The sequence below is a fragment of the Alligator sinensis genome, unplaced genomic scaffold (genome assembly GCF_000455745.1).
Source record: "Alligator sinensis unplaced genomic scaffold, ASM45574v1 scaffold602_1, whole genome shotgun sequence".
NCBI classification, from domain to species: Eukaryota; Metazoa; Chordata; order Crocodylia; family Alligatoridae; genus Alligator; species Alligator sinensis.
This window is the reverse complement of record NW_005841976.1, coordinates 3,092,955-3,114,425: the sequence shown is the minus strand read 5'-3', so window position 1 is coordinate 3,114,425 and position 21,471 is coordinate 3,092,955. Positions and strand designations below refer to the sequence as shown.

Genomic DNA, 21,471 nt, shown 5'->3' with positions numbered 1-21,471 from the left:
CCATCCCTGCTACTATAACCTTTCTAATGACCACGCACTAGTCACAGCTTCCCTATATTGCTATTTGCTGGCAGTTTTCTAGTACAACCTTGATGAAGAGCTTAATTCTTGAGCTGGACTATGCTGCTCTCTGCACCTCAGGTGAATTTCTTCATCTAGAGAGATTAAGCGATTTGCTCAATTCAGAGGTCTGTCATCCTCCTCTATAAAACTATCCTCCCTCGCCTGACAAACTCTCCTTCCAATAAAGTTAATGGCAAAATTCCCTCAACTTTAGTGGGCAAAGGTTCAAACACATTATCCTTTACACGACTTATGTGAGTAACTCCCTTCTGCATTACTCTAAAAAATTACCCCATAAAAATCAGGATTTATCTCTTCTCAGATTTTAGGAAGTCTATTCTGACACTATAACGGGACATAAAGGTTCCTTGGAGGCTTCTAGGAAACTTACTGTTCTACTAAATCTTCCTAGAGGAAACAAACTCATCTTCTAGGATATATAGAACAAAGTTTTAATATTGCATTTATGTTTTTATTGTACAAATTCATACACTTTCCTTCTCTCACAGTAAACCTAGCAACTGCTGTTCAGGCAGCCAAGTGAATGCTTAGGAGGACAAAAAGCAACGGATATTCAGAAGTGTAAAGAAGATGTGCAAACATTGATGTATTTATGTGTTGCTTGAGTCCCTCTCAGGTCTCTGCCCAGAACTACAACTACACATGCAAATGTCTACTTATATGTTAACTTTACACATGCAATCCTCATGGCTGCACACAATTTTATGTGCCTAAAAGTCTGAAAAGCAAACCCATATCATCATGTCACATATGATATAAAAGATACAGTGCATCTAGGCTGTGTGTCAAGAAATCCTCCCTATTCAAGACAATTCTCACACATTTGTTTAACTGGACACACACTTCAACAAATTCTTGAAAGATAAGCAGAAATTTAGTGCATTTGCTTATGTAGCATACACAGATAAGGCTCATAGGCTCTCCATGAAAAAGCCAGCTACAGGCAATAATTCTAGGAAATTTTTTATCTTACCTTCTGCCTTCCAAAAGCAAGGTGTGTAGGATGTGATAAAATACAGTAAATGATTTTCTGAATTGGGGACCTAAAGAGTAATCATGTGAACTTTGACGTAAGCATGTGTCCAGGGGACCTCAGAATTGCCTCACATCCTCTTTACAGCTCTGAACAAAATGATACAATTCTTTTTTAAAATGGATTCAAGAAAATACACTTGGGCCTCCTATACATGAGCAGGGAGGCTGCTCCGACACGCTGGAATCCAGCGCACTGGAGTAGGCTTGATTAATTGAGTCTGCTGGAGGGTGGAAATTACTGCAGTCCAGCAGACTCCAGCATCACGTATCAGCATCCCTGCACCGAAAAATGGTGGTGGGGTGTTTTAAACTAAAGCTCGTTCAACCAGCTTCAGTTCAAAGCACCCCACTGCCATTTTTCAGCATGGAGACACCGGTACACATGATGCTCTGGGCACTTTTAATTAGCACGGTTCTCAGAGCTGCATTAATTAAAGCGCCACCACCCCCCTTCCACCCTTGCTTCCCAGAGCATGTTTATAAACACCCTTGGATTCTGATTTCTCTTTCCTAGAGGCCTAGGAAACAGACAATCTAATGTCTCCCATTACATGCCATCAGTTGCATCTAAGCCCCTATTTTCCTCCTAGCGTATAGTAGACTTTCCAAAAGAAAATCATTAGGGTTATCCATTCCTGAAACACACAGCTGTTTCTGAACAGAACTGCAGGGGCTACAAAAAGAGACAATCGGTAGATTAGCACTTGGGGAAGACAGAGACTGTGATAGCGTTGGGAAATATTAAATAGAAGTTCCCACGAGGCACCTTTTTCATCTATGTGAACACATCTGTTCCTTGAAGAGCTTATATGCTTTGCCTGCTGATTAAAATTCCAGAAAATATATACAAATGCACAACAGTGCAGTAGTTGCCATCATGTGAAGCCAAGAACTCCTATCTCAGACAAGTAGAATAGCTGACATGTTATAAGGGCTCCTGGCAAACTTTACTTTTAAAAGTTGATCTTTCTGAACATCCTCCAAAATGACTGAGTCCAATCCTCTACTAGTAGGGACCAGAGTAGCTGTGTTGACTTCAGTGGCGCTATTCTGATTTAGAGCAGCTGAGGATGTGGACCTACACCTTCAGTTACAAACCTGCAGCAGCTGAAAGCTGGTAGAGACTCCCTAAAAAGTCTGAACCAGACATGAGGAGACTCAGAACACCACTGAAATCTAGAACTGGAACGTTGTAGCTGCGGTGGTGCAGGAAATACATGATATATCTAATATATGATATATGTAATATCTTTTTCTGGACCAACTGTACAGTTGAGAGATATGTTAGACAAGCTTTCAGGTACAATGGACTGTAACAGTTGAAGTGCTACCACCTGAGACAACCCTCCCAATTTCTGAAATCTACCAGTAGAAACACTGACATTTTATCTCTGATGCAAATTTTATGGAATTATTTTTTTTTCCGTGCCCTTTCCTGGAAATATATATTTTTTTCTCTTTCCAAGAGTTTGATGAAACAGATTTGACAGGGGGTTGTCTAAAGATAGATAGATAGATAGATAGATAACTCACCGAGTTATCTGAAAATACTGAGACTTCTTCAGAGGGGCTTCTTCAGATTTGCGACAATCCCTGGAAGACTGTACGCTCACAAATCAGCAAATGAATTACACGAATCTACAGTGATGGGGATTTTTTCCTCTCTCAAATTCTCAAGAGATAAAACCTGGATAATATTTTTAATTAACTAATCCATACAGTACTGGCTACTAATACAGATTAGAAATATTTTTTGTTTAATCTTAGCTTCAAAAAATCTATGGACCAAATTCTCTGCTGTTCCTCACCTTATACAGTCATTTCTACTACAGAAAAGTCTAAAATATTAATAAAACAGCACGATAAGAGCAAATGAACATTGAGCTACACCAAAAGACCTCCCAGCCCTATTTTTCTATGTTGCTGGTACCTATTTGCAGATGAGAACTCCCTTTAGAAGGAGCAGCAGGGTCCTTGCCTCTGGTGAGTTGCTCTCTGTGCAGGTTTACTATGGATTTGATGGCTTTTGGGGCACAGGGTAAGCTTTTGGCTGTACCATTACTCCAGAAGGGATCACAGGCTGACTGATGATGAACCACAGTCCTTCTCTCTCTCCTAGCCACTCACTACAGGAGACTAGACAGGGAACTCCTGCTGCATTACCAGACAGACCCCCCTGCTGTCTGTCCATTCTGTCCTCTTGCAAAATGGAAGTGCTTTCAGTCCTCTGACAAGTGGATCTCAGTTCATGCAGAGATGAAAGGTCTAGTCTTTTCTTGTCAATCACAGTTACAAGCCATGTTTCTGCTATGATGGGCAAAGCTGGAGAAACAAAACCTGTTTTTATTCTAGCAGCTAAAAAGAAGCTTATGGCCAAACTTGTTCACACAAATGAGCAAACTGAGAGACAAATTCACTTTGAGAAAGGGCCAAGAGTCTACATTCAGATTTGCAGGTGTTTTGACAGGCTCCACAAACACTACTGAACTCTTGTATCTGTCACGCTGATTATCTCCAATAATGAAAATGCTCCACTGTAAACCTTTGCAAGCTCGAGCTCTAGGCCCAGCCAAAACAGATATTCAACTTGGACAGAAAAAATGCATAAGAGTTGATGTATCAGAGAGAAAAAAAAGAAAAAGAGATAAACCAACCAAGGATTCTTTTTTTTTTTTCCTGCAGGGAAAAAGGTTTACAACTTTGCCCAGTCTGCTGCAAAAAGAATTTGATCTTTGAAAGTTCAGTGAGCCATAAATTGTCTGGTTTTCATACCAAACAGATCTAAACATTTCTAAAGTGATTCAGCTCAAGATTAGAAAACAAAGCAGCAGCCTGATGACAAATACAGGCATGCTATATACAGAACATAGCCAAAGAACTGCTAGATTTCAGGCTGACTCACGGGAAATGGACAGTCTTAAATTGGATGACGTCAGTTTAAACAAAGGAATCACACAGTTTAAGAGGCAGCTGTTGTGGCAAGAAAAGGTTCTGGGAGTTTTTCCTAAATACATTTGTGTGTGAAAGGAAGGGCAGATTCGTCAAGATGGCACTGTGTATTTTTCATGGTTACTTCACAGAATTAATTTGATTTAAGCTCTCCAGGCTAGAGACTAGAGGTCTTACTAGTACACTAATTTAACTAGCAAACATCTACAAATTCACTGAAAGTCCTAACCACCCTACATGATTTTGTATTGTGGATATCCAGATGAACAGGATGAAGCAATCTATTTTCAATAGGGCTGTGCGAAATTTCACCCGGTGTTTTGTTTCGAAGCTGTTCCGATGCGCTTTGAGCTCGGAATAGTGGAATCGAAACGAAACAAAAGCCTTTGAAACAGCTTCGAAACGAAACAAGGGCACTCACACAGCAATACTGGCTCCCTTTATCTGTCTAACAGCAGCAGTATGCTTCAAGCCCTCTCTCTTGCCACACTTTTCCTCTTCTCTTACGTCAAACACCTGAAATCTGCCTGAAAATATACCACAATATTATGAGCCACTGGAAATGCTACCATGTTAAAACGTAACACCAGACAAGACCGTTATGGGTCACCTAGCATGCTAGCACAGCATTCACCCTCACCCAATAATTTCTACAGCAAGCCATGAATTTCTAGTTGAACTGCACCTTTGCTCATACAAAGATAACAAATCTTGATTTAAGACATCAAATAAAGGATAATTCACTAGATCCTTGCTAAATTCTTCAGAGGTTATTACCATTAATTTTAACAAGTGTGCACCTTGTTCTAGCATGAATCTATCTCCTGTTTTGTTTGTTTGATTTTTTTTAAAATATTGGACGAAATACAAATGCACTATGGTAATGGACATCTTGCCAATGTTAGCAGGCCAATACTTTTTTAAATGAGTCTCTAATTTTAGATGCTGAGTTTCTAGCCGCCTCACTTGAGACACCTGCAGCCTGATTAGCAGAATTAATAACCCTCTAAAATCTCCAGATGAGGTCGAAGAAACACATGAGTGCTTATATGAGTGACACCATCTTATCAGCCCGGTTTGAGACACTACAGTTCTGGACCCTAAGGGCTCCTACACCCATGCAGGGAGCCTGCTAGAAAGCCAGTGCGTCAGAGCAGACTTGATTAATCTCAAGCATGGAAACCGATGCGCTCCGGCAGCCTCACACGTCACATGTATCAGTGTCACTGCGCACCTCTGCGCTGACAAAATGGCGGTGGTGCACTTTGAAATAAAATACGTCTAGTGAGCTTTAGTTCAAAGCTCCCCGCTGGCATTTTTTCAGTGCAGGGACATGTGGCAATGCTGAAACACATGACGTGCGGGTGCTTTCAATTAGCATGGGTCACTAATTGAAGTGCCTGGTGCTGCATCCAGGAGCACATGTAAAAATGCCCTAAATGTCTAGGTTGACTACGAACAACATGGATTATTTCAGTTAAAAGAGATCCAACCAGGTTCCCTACTTCCCAGCTTCCTTAGTCGAACATGTCGTCAGTTCTTCTTTATCCTGACAGATTGTCTAGGCTCCATGTATATTCGTTACATTCAAACATACCAACAATTTTGTCCAAGCAAAGCAGGACCTAGCTGAAAAGAGGCTCAACACAAGCCTTGTTATCAGTACTATTTATTACCTTGTAAATCTCTTGTTAACTGTACTGTTTATTTAATTTTTATACTGTAGCCTTCTGCGCCAGGGATGCATGCTTTGATTGCAATTAGATAGGATTCACCTTATTTTAAGGATCTGAAACCCACAATACTATGTTTATTGATATTAACTGGTCACTTATATCTGGCCATAGTACTATAGTTTTAAGGTTGAGCGTTTCCAAGATGCAGTAGATTTCATAGATTTAATAGATTTCTAGGGTTGGAAGGGACCTATTAGATCATCGAATCCAACCCCCTGCTCTGGGCAGGAAATAGCACTGGGGTCAAGTAATCCCAGCCAGGTACTTGTCTAATCTCCTTTTAAACGCCTCCAAGGTAGGGGAAAGCACTACGTCCCTTGGAAGACCATTCCATATTTTGGCAACCCTCACTGTAAAGAATTTTTTTCCTAATGTCCAATCTAAATCTGCTCTCCTTCGGTTTATGGCCATTGTTTCTAGTAACCCTGAGGAATGTCCTGGTAAACAGAGTATCCCCTATTCCCTACTGACCCCTCCAATGAGCTTGTAGACAGCCACAAGATCACCTCTCAGCCTTCTCTTGTGGAGGCTGAAGAGCTTCAGGTCCCTCAATCTGTCCTCATAAGATCTTACCTGCAGGCCCTCAACCATATGAGTAGCCCTCCTCTCAACACTTTCTAGGTTATCCACACCTCTCTTGAAGTGCGGTGCCCAAAGCTGGACTCGGTACTCCAGCTGTGACCTCACCAATGCCACATAGAGGGGAAGTATCACCTCCCTAGACCTGCTCATGATGCACCTACTTATGCAAGAAAGAGCGCAGTTAACCTTACTTATTATCTCATCACATTGGCGACTCATGTTCATTTTTGCATCAATTATGACTCTGAATCTATGCTGTTGTTGTTCTCTGAAGCTATGCTGTTTTATGCCAATTAACTCCCTGGCCAATGTTATTTTTTTATTAGCATATTTGCTCAAATCTAAATATGAGGTATCCCCCTATCTTAGATTTGTGTACAAATTGCATGTTGAGGGCAGTGGGGCAGATGGATACCACAGCTCTGATTCTGGCCCAGAGAATAGGTCAGAACCAAAGGCAAACCCACAGCAGCCTTCTACTCCCCACCGCTGCTTGCCCTCTGCAGCTGCTCCTCTCCCCTCTTGCTGGGGGGGCAGGAAGGCTGCAAAGGGGCCACCTGGCCCCCGTAGCCACTGCTTCCCCTGCTGTAGCAGTGGGAGGGGGATTAATTTAAGACCTCCAATATTTAGATTCTATACCTGGAAAATTATAAGCAATTTATACATTTTCCAGGTATACAATCTAATTATTGGGGTGTTATCTTAAATTCAGGGTTGGCTTAGATTTGAGTAAATAAATACTGTATTCTGCCCCTAAGAAGTCTGGAAATTACATTTTACCTGCATATAGTCTGTTCTCAGTTTATTTCATTTACTTTCCAATCCATTCTGTATCCACATGCTCTCAAGAAACCAATCGTTATGGACCCTTCAAATGCAGATGTTCCTTTGTTGGAGAAAAAGAACATTGAAGTTCTGTGGCCTTAAGATTCCAACAGATTTTACTAAGTACCGAGTTCCTGTAAAAGCAGCCATCTTGTATGATGACGGCACCTCTTATGCAGGAACACAGTGTAATTCAAGCAAGATGTCCTCATACAACAGATCCATTTTGAAGTTCCAGAACTGTTTTGGAAAGTGCTCTCTTCCCCCACTTTCCCTCAGATTAAGTTTCTTCTATACCACTGATAATTGGAGATAATATCATCCCTGTAACATGGGAAATATGTTTACTTAAAAGCACATAACCCAGCATATTTACTATATTTACCTGAATCCAAGATGACTTCAAATGTAAGATGCCCCCTTCCAACAAACAGATTCTAGAGATGGGAAATTTATAAAGTGATTTATAAATTGAGATCATTTTCCATTTATAGAATCCAACTATCAGTGGGTCATCTTAAATTCATCCCTCCCACCACTGAAGCACAGAAGGTAGTGGCAACAGGGCAAGAAATAGGGCTGCAGGCAGTGGGGGAGCTAAGTGGCCTGACCCCTCTCCTTTGCTCCCTGCCACCTGTCCCCCTCCCACCACTTGCCATCCCCTGCTGTTTGTACCCCTGGCTCCTGAACCACTTCTGTGGTGTCTGCCCCTGCTACACTTACCTCCTTCCCACCTTCCCCCCTACCACTTGTCCCCCTACCTGACTCCTTCCCTCACCTGCTTTGATACTTACTCCCCATTCTGTCATCCCCCTTTGCACCCCCCATCTCCAGCCCCTACCATCACCTGTTCCCCACTGCCCACTGCCACTTATCTTGAGCACCTCTGACTCCAGTCCTGCTCTATCCCAGGGGATGGAGCACATGGTTGCAGCAGAGGCGGCTGGGCCAAGCTCAGAGCAACCATGTGCTCCATGGGTAAGGAGAGGGGGCCTGGATAAGGAGAGGGGGCATGGCAGAGGCAGCAGTGACAGCAGGATGGTGTAGACAATGTGGGGGACAAGTGCCAGAGGGGCAGGTGACTGGTGCAGTTCCAACTGGGAGCCTGGGTCAGGGCCAGGGTCAAGGTCAGAGTCAGAGCCACCACAGTTGCCTACCTCTCTGGCTCCCTTGTACTTGAATCCAAGACATGGGCTTCCCCTCCCCATCCTTTTGAAATGGGAAAAAAACCCTTGCCTTAGATACAACTAAACATAGTAATACACTATAGAATTCTGAGTATTTCCGTTCTCTGTCCTTGGGGGTTTTTTTCTGATTCTGGCTAAGCTTTAGGTCTCAAAGGTAGCCTCACCGCTGAAAGCAAACTGAGTATTGTGACCAAATATTTCCTTTTCCGTTCTGAATTTGCTACCTTTCCAGGAGTATCTTGTTCTTGTATTTTATTTGTAGTTTCTACTGTTGGAATCATTTCAATTGCTGTCTTTGGATAGTTGTAAGTATATAAATATTAACATCTTAAAGTTAAAAAAAAATTAAAATGACAAATATTTCTCCAAATTTATAACGTGTCACTACACAGCTCTGGTTTTTAGTACGGCCTATTGCATATGAGAAGGATATTCAATCAACTTCCAGAAAAACACAATTGGCAAAGGTTCTCTGGGTGAAACCCTGCCTTTACTGAAGTCAACTCTAAAACTCCCAAGAGCTTATTAAATTAAACTAAAAATCAGTAAATAAAAAAACCCAACAATTACACAAAAGAATTTTTCAAATATGAATAAGTTGTAAAATTCATTACCACGATAAGTTGCTGGGGCCAAGAATTTACCAACATTTGAAAAGGGAAATAGTAATTTATATTACCCAGAGTTATATTTAATAAGAAAATAATTGCAAGGGATATTAAACATCATGACATGCTTCAGAGAGCAAACTAGTCTTTAACTATTAGACAGGAACCCCATATGATGGCAGATTATCCCACATTTGCCTAAAGTGGAGGTCTTCTATCTTCCTCACTGAAAAAGATGGGATTAGATGGACCTTGGGAGTATTCCAGTACGGCGAGTCCTATGACATGAACAAAGCCAGAATTTCACTTCATATATTAAATGGAAGAAGAGGCTTACTTAAGGTTTGTGTCTGCCACAAAAAAAAAAAAAAAAAACCACATTAAAACAAAAAAGTAAAAATTAAATGGATGTAAGGCAGTACATAAGAAAAAAGATTAGTATTAAGCAGTTGTACTTAACATCTTTTCCAGACAGCTGTTTGATTTCCACTGTGTGAAAGGCAGACATGTTCTTGGAACTTGTTTTAGTTTGCCAGAAATGCATTACACAATATCTGCATTTTCCCAAGAGCTCTAAAGATCATCTCATGAAACCAAGTTTACCTTATGCAAATGGATTATGAATTTAATAAAGCTTAAAAACCTATCACTTTCGATTGTCTTTTTTTCCTGTACAGATCTGCTAGCATTAGGCCATGTCCTGATGTCCTTACCTGCTTTTTATTCAGGCAAGCTTCCAACAATTTCAAATTTTGGGACAAGTAACACAAAAAAGCCTTAGGCTTTACCACTGAGAATCATTTATTTCCTGGAGTTTATAGTACAGTACACCTGCTTCTCCAGCATTTTCCATTGTGCTGTTTGGAGAGTACTAGATCTCTTGTTTGAAGGGCACTGAGAATTAAATGTCAGCAGAAGATATTCAACATCTCACTGAGGTCACTGACAGATTTGCCATTGGCTTCAAGTGAACTCTAGATCTAGACTCAAGTAAGGGAATAAAGTAACCCACAGCTGTACAAAATAAAAACCAACTTGCACAAACAAGCATATCATTTGCTTCCATATTCTTTACATTTTCTCAAATCATAGAAACATAGTGAAGTTGGGCTGGAAGGGACCTCCAGAGGTCATCTAGTCCAACCCCCTGCCACAGGCAGGATCATCCCTATCCAAACCATCCTACACAAATACATAAACTAAACGCTATACAAGACTACCGTCAACCCTGGCACAACGCAGACCTAACACCCTAACCTGCCACAGATGAAGCAGGGGAACAATGGTTGCTAACACCCTGCTTTTATGAAATGTTGTCAATATATGCTCAAGAGACCCTGGGTAGAGGGCCATACTCCCTGCTACGGGGGAAGAAAAAAAAAATCTCCCACCATCTTTACCAATCTGATCACAGGATAAATTTCCTTCCTGACCTCAAATATGGCAATCAGTCTGAACCTGGGCAGAGGGGCAAGACCACCTAGCCAGAAACCTCTGGCTTTGGTACCAGCAGAAGCACTGGCACAGCCCAGTCAAAGGCCCAGCCTTGGCTGTAGCCAATACCCAGTGCCTGTGAGGAAGGCAGCCACTGTGCTGTGTACTCTGTCTTGCAGTAGCAGCTCCAGCTTCGGTTATGGCCCCAACCAGGGGCCAGGAGCTGAGGATCTGTGCCTGTGCCAACAGGCATAGCAGCTGGAGGGCAACTGGGGCTATATTAGCTCTTACTTGACCTCCTGCTGCCAACTGCTATATCCACCCAGACTCAAGAGCCTCAGATTCTGTGGCAGGCCATATCCTCTGCCATGCCCCATACTTCCAGCGGCCCACCAGTAGTTCGGTGGGAGAGACAGATTAGCTCCATCGGACAGATCCAACTATGGGCTATATGTTTAACACCCATGTTTTAAAGCACTAATTCTCAAGCTATATGTGCTTATATTAAATCCATCAGGGTTATTAACTCTATATGCTGACTAACCTTACATACAGGCAACCCCCGCTTAGCGCTCTTAATTGGTTCCTGAAAACCCAAGCGTTAAATGAAACGAGCGTTAAGTGAAACCAAAAGTATTTGATAACTCAAGATGGCGACCACAATTGTTTTTAATGACCCAAGATGGTGACCGCGAGCATTATATTGAAACTTGCTGAGTGCTAAGTGAAATCAGGTATCAATTTAAAATTCGTGTTATAGCGAAACAGAGCTAAGCGAAACGACGTTAAGCGAGGGTTGCCTATATTTTTATGTCAAAGAGGGGAACAACATTGGGAGCTCAGAGTGCAGATGAAATGACCTACCTCAGCAATTGAAAACTGTATAAACAGTGGTACCTAGATGCTATACTACAATTTTTCAGTGTTGCACAAGAACTTATTGCAGAAAACTCTTATGCTAATTCCAAAAAGATTCCTGAACTCAGTTTATCTGCATTGTCTTCTTCATGGAAATGCTCAGTAGGTCTAACCAAACCAGTTATGGCAACCCTCACTGCTAATTCCATTATACATTGTTGGGCTTTGCTCTGAAATTGTGAATATCTGTACGTGCAAACATGCTTTTTGCATTCTCTCAAAATCACCTGCACTGTACCCCTCATTCTTACAAAGCTACATTATATGCACACGTACATTCCTGGCACATGCAGTGAACCATGGACAGAGCTTATCCAGCACTATACGGGAGGAAAGAATTTCAGTTTAAATGGATTACTCCATTTTTTCTGCTGAGACAGAAACTGTGCCATTCCAAAGGGTAAGGCTTTGGATTGTCAATATTACTTCAATGATCTGTTTCCAACTGATCCATGAATGCAAGCAAACAGAAGCATCAATGCAGAGAAAGGAAAATATAAGGAATCAAATGGAAGCCTTTTCCATACTTTTCTGTTGCAATTGTAAGTAAATTTGTTATTTGGTACTCAGAGAGGAAGCATGTTATACCACAGCCTAAAAATACTACAGTTCAAACAATGACCTGTAGCCTACTTACAAGTTTCCAGCTGGGAGGTTCTTCATATACCATCAATCTCTGGATTAGAAACCAGAGGTTAGAAAGAAGGGCTAGTCTTGAAAATAAAAGGCACTGGAGCTTCAAAAGTATCACTTAAGTGCAGTTATAGCAGGCCAGGAACATCTCTCTTTCCTGAAGCTAGCCAGTAGAGAAATGGCCTGGTAGAGCATGTCTTCAACCAAAAGATCATTGTATATCGAAACCAGTAAACAGCATCATGGACTATAAGCCTTTCTGATGACCAAGAGACGCACTAAAGGATACTGCCACGTGAAGACAGTATACACTTTAAAAGGTCCAAAGGTGCCACATCGAAAAATACTAAATTTCTTCATTGGAGCAAAAGCAGCTAGAGCAGGGGTGGGCAATTATTTTGACTGGAGGGCCACTTAACAATTTGGTGAGCTGTCAAGGGCTGCACACACAAAATATTTTAGAAGGTATCATTTAAACAAATCATATACTAAAAATCAAACATCTACTATAACCTATTTTAATTTTATTGAAAAAAATAATTTCTGTCCTGATTTCTTTTTTTTTTTTTTTGAGTAGCATATATAGAGGCGATTGCACAACAGCTTAAAATAAAGTCTTACTCTTGTACACTGTGGAGGGTGGGGGTTGTGCATGCACCTCAGTGCCGGAAGCCAACTGAGGGAGTGGGATGGCGGGGCAGGGAGCAAGTGCAGCAAAGTTTGCCTGGGCTGTGTGGTCCAGATGTGGTCCACAGCTACCCCTGTGGTGCTCTGCATGGGGCCAAGGCCCGCCTGCTCTCATCCAGGGCAGCCTGCACTGCACTCCCGTCCATGCCCGCCAGCCCTGGCCAACATGCACAGGTTCCTGGCAGGGCTGTTCAGCTCCCCCTGCCTCCAGTGGTTCCTCCTCCTCCTCCCGTTGCTGCACTGTAGGCAGAGGGGAAGCTACAGTCAGGCAACTCCTGCCCCATCCTGCAGGGCTTCAGCTCCTGGCTACCTTTCTCCCACTCTGCCAGGCCAGTACAATGAGCAGCCACCTGCAGGTGGCCTGTGGACCGTATTTTGCCCGCCCCGAGCTAGAGTCATCATCTGACCAGACTGAAGACATCTTACCAATAAGACTTTTTACCTTAATACAAGGTTGCTTTTTAATTTTGGTTAGGAAGGAGTGCTGGATGACTTATGATGGGTGTTACATGATTCAACTAAAAATAATAAAGGAGGATGAAATATCTACAAGTAAAGTCAGTGAGTGATGAAGACTGACCTACCTGGACTATGCTTTAAACAACTGTGTCTAACTGAGCAACTTGAAGTGGGCTACAATTTACTGTGGTCTCCACAGTAATGGAAACGGCAGTGTAGAACATGATGTGAACAAATCAGAGAAGAGGTAAGAGCATGTGAAATGCACCTCCCCTGCCAGTAAAATCATAGTTACCACTACATCTGTTTCAATTAAGTGATGTTTTGTATGCTAGACAAATCCAATGTTATGATCAGCATGAATAACTTTAATGAAGAAAGGAATTGTGGTTTGATTGTGAAAGCACTGGAGACGAACACCAGAGCTCAGAATTCAGCTACAAACCCCCTAGCCTTTGAAAGAGCAAGTCTGTTAGCCTCTGTGCTCCAACCCAATCTGTTCAATGAAGTGATAGTACCTCCCTATGTCTGTTTTGCCCGATTAGATTACAAACTCTTTGGGACAAAGAGAACACAAAACACAAAAACCCCAGTTTCTGCTAGGGCTGAAGGAGGCTTCAATAATTCTAGACAACCAGATTTTTTTTTCTTAAAAATATTGTAACATACCATTAGAAATAAACAAGGGCAGTGCTTTGGTTTCTCATTTTTTTGAGAGTTACAGCAGTTCTATTGTATTGGTTAAAAACAGAAAGGAAGGAAGCCACTCTAAAGGACAACTTCACTGTAATTCCTAGACACAATGGGGACAGGTGCATTAGAAAATCATTTATAACAGGACTGTCCAATATCTGAGTGGCCAGGAACATGTCACATGTCATGCAAGCTGCACGTTCTCTTCCCCACATCACTGCAGTAGCATGCCACATGGACCGGCAGTGTGGGTCTCCCGCCCTCCCTCCACTGTGCCATGTACCCTTCTGCTGCATACTGTGGCACACTACCATCCCTATGCCACTTATGTCTCCAGGTCCCCCTAAACCTCCACCTCTGGGGTTTGTTGGTGCTGTGGGCCTCACTGCCCACCCAGGACAGGGACAGAAAGAAGAAGGAAACAGGAGGAGAAAGGAAAACCCAGAGACTCTGGCAACAGCATCAGGAGAACAATGTACCAGGAACTTGGGGGCCGCAGTTCAAACCCTTAGGGGCCACATGCAGTCTGTAAGCAGCCCTGATTTACATTATCACAACAACCACTCAATCATCACCCGTAATAGGTTTGCATAATTAAGTTTTCTGCACCATCCCAGCAGGAAAGCTAACAATGGAACAGGATTGGTGGGACAGGGCAGTTTTCAACAGCTTGCTCTATCGCTGCAGAGGACTTCAGGTTGCAAATCGGGAGGGTGTTCCCTCTATCTGCTCTAATAAGTGTTATTCACACCACGACAACTTGGAGAAATATTGATCAGATCCAAATTCTGTGACTGATTCACACTTCTACAAGTCAAAATTAACCCCAAACTTAGGAGAAGTTCAGGTCAGGATCTGAAATGTGCACACACTTTTTTTTTTTCTCCAAGTCTAACCACTACAGACCTCTCCCTGACCTTGCAGCAGTATCAGAGCCTAGTACAATCGATGTTCTGAGTGAACACGTGCCAAAGTGATGGAATTCCTTCTGCTTGTTAAAATTTTCTCACCTCCACAAAAACTCAACATAACTCTATTGGCAATGTTACCCGCACTTTATGATATCTGGGGGCAGAGACACATTTCTTTTAGCAGCCAAGTTCTTTATATATTACAGCTTTTAAAAGACTGTGGCATGATTCAGTTCCTTCATGGATTTAGTCGAGACCACATGAAAGGACACTATACATCTTCTTAAGTACTTTACATTTGAAAAATATACGGGTGGATTCCACAAGCCCTGGAGCCAAGCACCATGTGCCAACACACACACACACACACACACACACACACACATGCATGTGCACTTTCTCTCCTACGTATTACAGAAAAAGCAACTTCTCTAACAACACTGCAGTATATATTTTAAATGGGAATCTCTTTTGCAACTATTCTTCAATATAAAAGAAATGTGCAGCCATGAAGTTGTATGCAACTAGCAAATAATCACTGGTGTGCCTACGGCAGGAAAGTAAGGGAATTCAATATTCAATACAAGGAAGATCTAGGCATAGGAAAGAAAGACATAGAAGCCGGAACAAAAATGATTAGGGGTCTGGGAAGCAGGACTTAAAAGGAGTGAAACAGCTAGGGTTATTTAGTCCAGAGAAGAAAAGACTGAGGGAGGATTTGATAATGATCTTCAAATACCTGAAGGGCAATAACAGGGAGGAAGGAGATGAGCTTTTCTCTGCAGTCACAGACTAGAAACAATGGTCTCAAGCTTCAGCAAGGGCTGGAGATTAAGAGGAACTTTCTGCCTGGGAGGATGGTCAAGCATCAGAACAAGCCACCTAGAGAAATTTTGCAATCTCCATTCTAGAAATTTTCAAGAGCAAGTTAGACAGACACTTGTGTTAGCTGGGGTGATCCTGCCTTGAGCAGGGGTCTGTACTGATGACCTTGTGAGGTCCCTTCCCACCCTACTTTCCTCTGATCCTAAAGGTGAGTTGGCCTAGGACTTCAGTGAGAGCAAGATATAAGGCCCTATTACAGCCTCCTGATGCTGTTCTCTTAGGGCACCTATACACGTGCAGCAAAACTGCTCTGACCTGCTATAATTACAGCAGGTCGGAGTGGACTCAATTAATCGAGTCTGCTGTAATTACTGTACTCCAGCAGACTCCAGTCATGTGTATCAGAATCGCCACACTGAAAAATGGTAGTGAGGCAGTTTAACTAAAGCTCGATCAACGGGCTTAGTTAAAGCGCTCCCACTGCCATTTTTCAACACAAGGATGCTGATACACATGACGCTCCAAGAGCTTTAATTATATTAGCTCTCACATCTGCTCTAATTAAAGCCCCCCTCCCCCCAGCCCTCCCCAAGCACATGTATAAGCACCCTTAGTTTTAATGCAGAATTGTAACAGATTAACTGATTTTTTTTACATAAGTAGGACTTATAAAAATCTTCCCCATCTATGCCTATTCTCCCCTTCCCAGAAGGCTTTGTTTATTGGCATAACTTATTGCATTATGACTAATAATTTAGAGTCTAAACTCCTAGACAGTCACGTTTACTTGTTTTTTAAGCAGCATGCACACTTATGCCATAATCTTGTTGTCTTGCTACAGAAATAGCAAGACAATAAGATTATCATTATTGAACAAAACAATAAGAAAAGTTGGTAAAACTCCTTACACTGGAATCACTATTGCTTGGTAACTACAAGTAGGTCAGACGGAAGCAGAAAAAAATGACTGGGTTAAGATATTGCCTATATCTCCTATAAGCACAGTCCCACTTCTCACATTATATTGCACTGAAAAGAGCTTTCTAAGCAAAGAAACAGCCTGAAGCAGAACAATGACCTAGAAAGATATCTGCAAACTACTGACCCCTGCCTGGGCTGAACAGAGGAAATTATTAGTTTAGAAGTTTCAACTCCTTATTATGCTATAAAAATGTCTTTTACCCAGTATTAGTATCTACTCCACTGTATACAAATGTATCTGTGATAATAAAAACCACAAATAATATTAGAATAATATTTTCATGGGAAGTAGTGGTAAATACATATAAATTATGTGGTTACTAGTGGATGTGAAAGGAAATTACTAGTTCTCTTGTTACAAGTATCAATTTTAATAAATCTAGATTTTTTTGAGTTTCACTGAAAGTAAGTTATACATTTATATTCTTTTGAATACTTCTGAAAATAAATGAATCCATATACATTTGAAAGGGTCATACTGGAAAAAGCCACACATATATTTTTCTTAGTCTTCAGATTGGAAGCTTACAAGCACTTTTTGCAGTGTACCCTATTTAAACTGTCTTTTCAAAGGTTGGGGAGAGTCTTATCTAGTATATAAACTTGACTTTCAATTAATCTATGCCAATTTGCACCACTTGAGGAGCTGGCCCAAGAAGCCCAGTTTTGAAGGCTCTTCTCAGTCAAAACTCCCATAGGAGTTAATAGGAAGTTCTGCAAAGTAAAACCTGCTGGATCTGACTTGGTGTTCTGACTATGGCTGCATACAAACATTCAAATAATCTGGGGGAATTCTCTCAGGTTTATTCTTGTGGTGAAAAACTAACCCAGAGCCATGTGTATAGACATTATAATGCTGAGGCCCTGAAGAGTAGAGAGCCTGCAGTGTTGACATTGTGCAGTTAGGGAGCAGAGGCCAGGGGAGGGGAAGGCTATGCATACATCTCAGTAAGCTCTGCAGGCTCCCATAGTCTGCCTGACAACAGATTACAGCAGTGCATAAGGCAGCCGTGACTAGCTAACGCAGACAGTCTATGGTCAGCCTGTCGTCAGCATGTACAGACAATTACATTCCCAAGAGAAACTCTCCTGAAAGCAATTTAGCCCTGGCTGTGTCTGGGTTTTCCCAGACATGTCCTCTTTTTCAGCCCACTGATCTCCGTCTGGGCGGGTTTTTTAAATCTGACCAAATGTCTGGGATTTTGCTTTGCTCCATGGGTGGGAGCAGAGGGAGGGTGATTGGAGGCAGCAAGGAGCACGGATGTATCTGCCTGCAGCTGCGGAGGCAAGCGCAGACCCATGTGATGCTCCCTGCTGCCTTTGATCACCCTCCCCCTGCTCGCACCAGTGAAGCAAAGCAAAATCCCAGACATTTCGTCAGGGCAGAGCGGGCTGCAACAGGGCAAGAGGGATGGGGGGAGGAGGAGTTGCCTGCCCCTCCAGTGGGGGAAAGGAGTGGGGGGGCCCTCTGAGGGCAGCAGGGAACTCTGTGGTTGGGCAGGCAGCACAAGGGCCACTGCCTGCGCTTGCAGGGGCTGAATGAACAGGAGATGCTGGGGGGGTGGGGGGGACATGGTGCTGTGCGGCAGCCCCATCCCAGGGCAGGGGGTGCCACAAGCCTCCCCTCCTCTTTCCTCCAGCTTGCACTGGGGCCAGACACTCTGCCGCTGCCTGCATGAATCAGAACCACCGCACTCTGACCCAGTCAGGACAGGGACAGCTGGGGCCCCTCTGGCAGGGCTGTGGCTTGGGAGTGAGGGGCACCAGGGGAGGCTGGGGGACTGTGGGCTGGGAGTATGGGGCACTGACAGCACCAGGGGCTGTGGGTTAGGAGTGAGGGACATCATCATGGCCCAGGGGGGGCAGGGTACTACAGTTTGGGAGTAAGAGGCACTGGCATAGCTGGGGTCAGTGGGTCAGGAGTGAAGGGCAGCAGCATGGGGTGTGGCTGTGGTTTGGCAGTAAGGGGCAACAGCACGGGCAGGGGCAGGGCACCGGCATCACACTGCCCCCCCCATGTCATATTCTCCCTGCCCTCCTCCCCTTCCCCCCACCCATGTGACAGATGTCCTCTTTTTTGGACCTGGAAATATGGTAATCCTAGTTCAAGGCCTTTAGCCAATTCCAACCCAGCCACTAGCCGATCATTGTGGAAGCTGCTATCACACTGGATATGTAAAACTGTAGTGTCAGTGTTACAAGGAGAATCACTACAGGAAGAATTAGCTTTATATAGAGTTTTATGGCTTCCAAGAAGTGTGCAAATATAATTAACCATTTAACTTTCTCTTTCTATCAACTTTAATGCCATGACAACAAACTGAAAAACACTAGGCATCTCATATTTATATAAACTGGCTCCAATTCTCTTCTGACTTATCAAGAGTAACTCCAACAGACACTTCAGCTACATAAAGACTAAACTAATGTTAAAAGCAAAATCAGAACCAAAAGGTCCATGTCTGAAATTCATCTTCCGATTGCTACTCCTATGAGAAGCAGGGCACAAAATCCTCTCACACAAGAGATTCTTCCATCCCGTCACTAGTACAACTAATATACTAGTCCAATAAGGTGCTTATAATTAGTAGCATATGGATTCATAAATATATCAATGCGATATGGACCATAAAAATAGCCAGGTCATTGCTGAAGTTAATGTACAATAAATGTGTTCTTCCGATTCTCCGCTACCTGAAAAAGCATTACAAATATTGGGCCTCCTTCTACTCTCCTTACATACACAGAACTCCCCACTGTATCCTTTTTAATGGAGTACAAATAAAAACTGATATCATAAAATAGCACTTGTTGCTATATGAGCTTAGCAACTGCTACACTGAGGCATATGGAGTGAGTGATCTTTGAAATGAAATGCTGTGCAAAAAATTCTAGAGTCACTGCACCAAATTCATCTCTGCGTTGGGGAAGAGCTTTGGTGTGCTGTTAGTGCCCTGTTTCTCCCGTTTGGTTTAGTCTGTTATTTACCTAAGTTGGAGCATGCATGATGTAATAAGGAAGAGAATATTCCACGTATGCATGAATTATTCACCTCTGATTTAAAAAAAAACACAATTTTCAGTTAAAAAAAAGTAACCCCAAATTCACATTTTTCCAGGATTAAAATGAAATACCATTACATATATATCTATATATTAGTGGTGTTTCATTTTAATCCTGGAAAAATGTGGACTTAACGTTACTTTTATTAACCAAAAATTGGGGATTTTTTTAAATCAGAGAAAACCAGGATCCCTGGTGATGAGCATGAGTAGTTGTGGTATTAGGAGTGGTGGGAGAATGAGTGTCACTGACAGGTGTGTGTTAGCTCCACTCCCAAGGTGACTGAAGGTATGATTAGCTAACCCGTGAAAGAAGTATGAGTTTGGAAGACTGATGTGTGATGGACAGGTTTATGAATGATGATCAGCCCTAGTGGGGTGATTTTTTAGGCCCTTTAAAAGGAAGCTGCTGACCAGAATTCAGGGTCTTGCGTTCTGCTTGGTCATCATGTGTGTTTGGCACTAAGGGAGACTGTCAGGGATGGGCCAGTGTGCATCCTGGCAGTTCTTCACCACTGGGATTGCTGCGCAGTGTTTCAGAGGGCTGTGTGCTTCAGCCCTGAAGAGTAGCCGTTGGCTGTGAGCCTCCTCAGAAGAGGAAACTAGGAAACCTTCAGAGTCGAAAGAGCTCAGAAGTTCTGTATACTTACTTGATTAGGTACAGTATCACCTCTCCCTTTTTAGGCCAGGGAACCTACCTCCCACCCTAACAGGGGAAGCTCAGCTGAGAAAGGTCTAGTCCATAGTTTCTCAACCTGTGGTATGCGTACTTCTTGGGGTATGCGAGACACAGGCGGGAGTACACGGGTGCCAAAAACCCCCGTAACAAGAGGGTGCTGCTGCTCCCCCCACTGCTGCTGGGTTTGCATCTGGCCGCGTGCCACCCCCTGCCACCCCAAGCCAGCTAGGAGGCACTTTCCTCTCTCTCTGACCCCTTCCTCTTCTCAAAACTATGGCAAAAAATTTGGCACGCCACGCATTGTGCAGCACTTTAAATTCCCCAGTAATAATTTAGTGTAATAAACTGGTTCTCCCACCACTCATTCTCCCACCACTCCTAGGGGGTTCAACCCCCCTAGCTTTGGCCAACACCATCTCTAGCCCCAGTACATACTTGAGTTGTGCACCCCTGGTGTAAAAGGTGGCAACCCTACCCACACCAGGTCAGACATCTGTCATATCACATCCTTATATACATAGCCCTTCTTCCAACATATGGCACACATTAGTCTGTAAATATAAAACCCCCTGGAAAATTTAATGTTGGGGTATTTATTAAAATTTTCAGATGTTAGGGAGTGCTTGCTATTTAAAAGGTTGAGAAACACTGGTCTAGTCAATCCCAAGAGAGAGATGTGCAATGTGTGAGAACACAACTAAAGATAGTTAATACTTTTGTGTGAGTTTGGTGATTAGTGATTGAGTGAGCTTTCCTTGTGAGAAGTGTTTGTGAGTACTGAATTTGAGAGCTGTGGGAGTTGTATGAGAAAAACTTTGGTTACAAAAGGGTTAAGGGAACCTATACACGAGCGCGGAGGCTGTTCTAATGCATTGGAATTCCAGTGTGTCGGAGCAGACACAATTAATGGAGTTTGCTGGAGCGTGGCAATTGCTGCAGCCAAGCAGCCTCCTGCGTCTCATGTATCAGCATCCCCATGCTTAAAAATGGCAGCGGGGGTGCTTTATCTAAAGCTTGTCAAATGAGCTTTAGTTAAAGTGCCCCAACCACCATTTCTAAACATGGAGACTCTGATACATGAGAGGCAGTGGTCCTTTAATTAGAGCAGCTCTCGGAGCCACTCCAATTACAGCGCCACCCCACCCACCCCCAGACCATTTCTAAAAGTATGGCTTTTTTTTGG

General features: G+C 42.9%; 1 protein-coding gene across 4 annotated transcripts in view; it reads right to left on the bottom strand.

Moving 5' to 3' along the window:
• The window catches only part of NOX4 (NADPH oxidase 4), a 285,490-nt gene that overhangs the window by 98,454 nt on the left and 165,565 nt on the right, over positions 1-21,471 (bottom strand). The window lies entirely within an intron of this gene.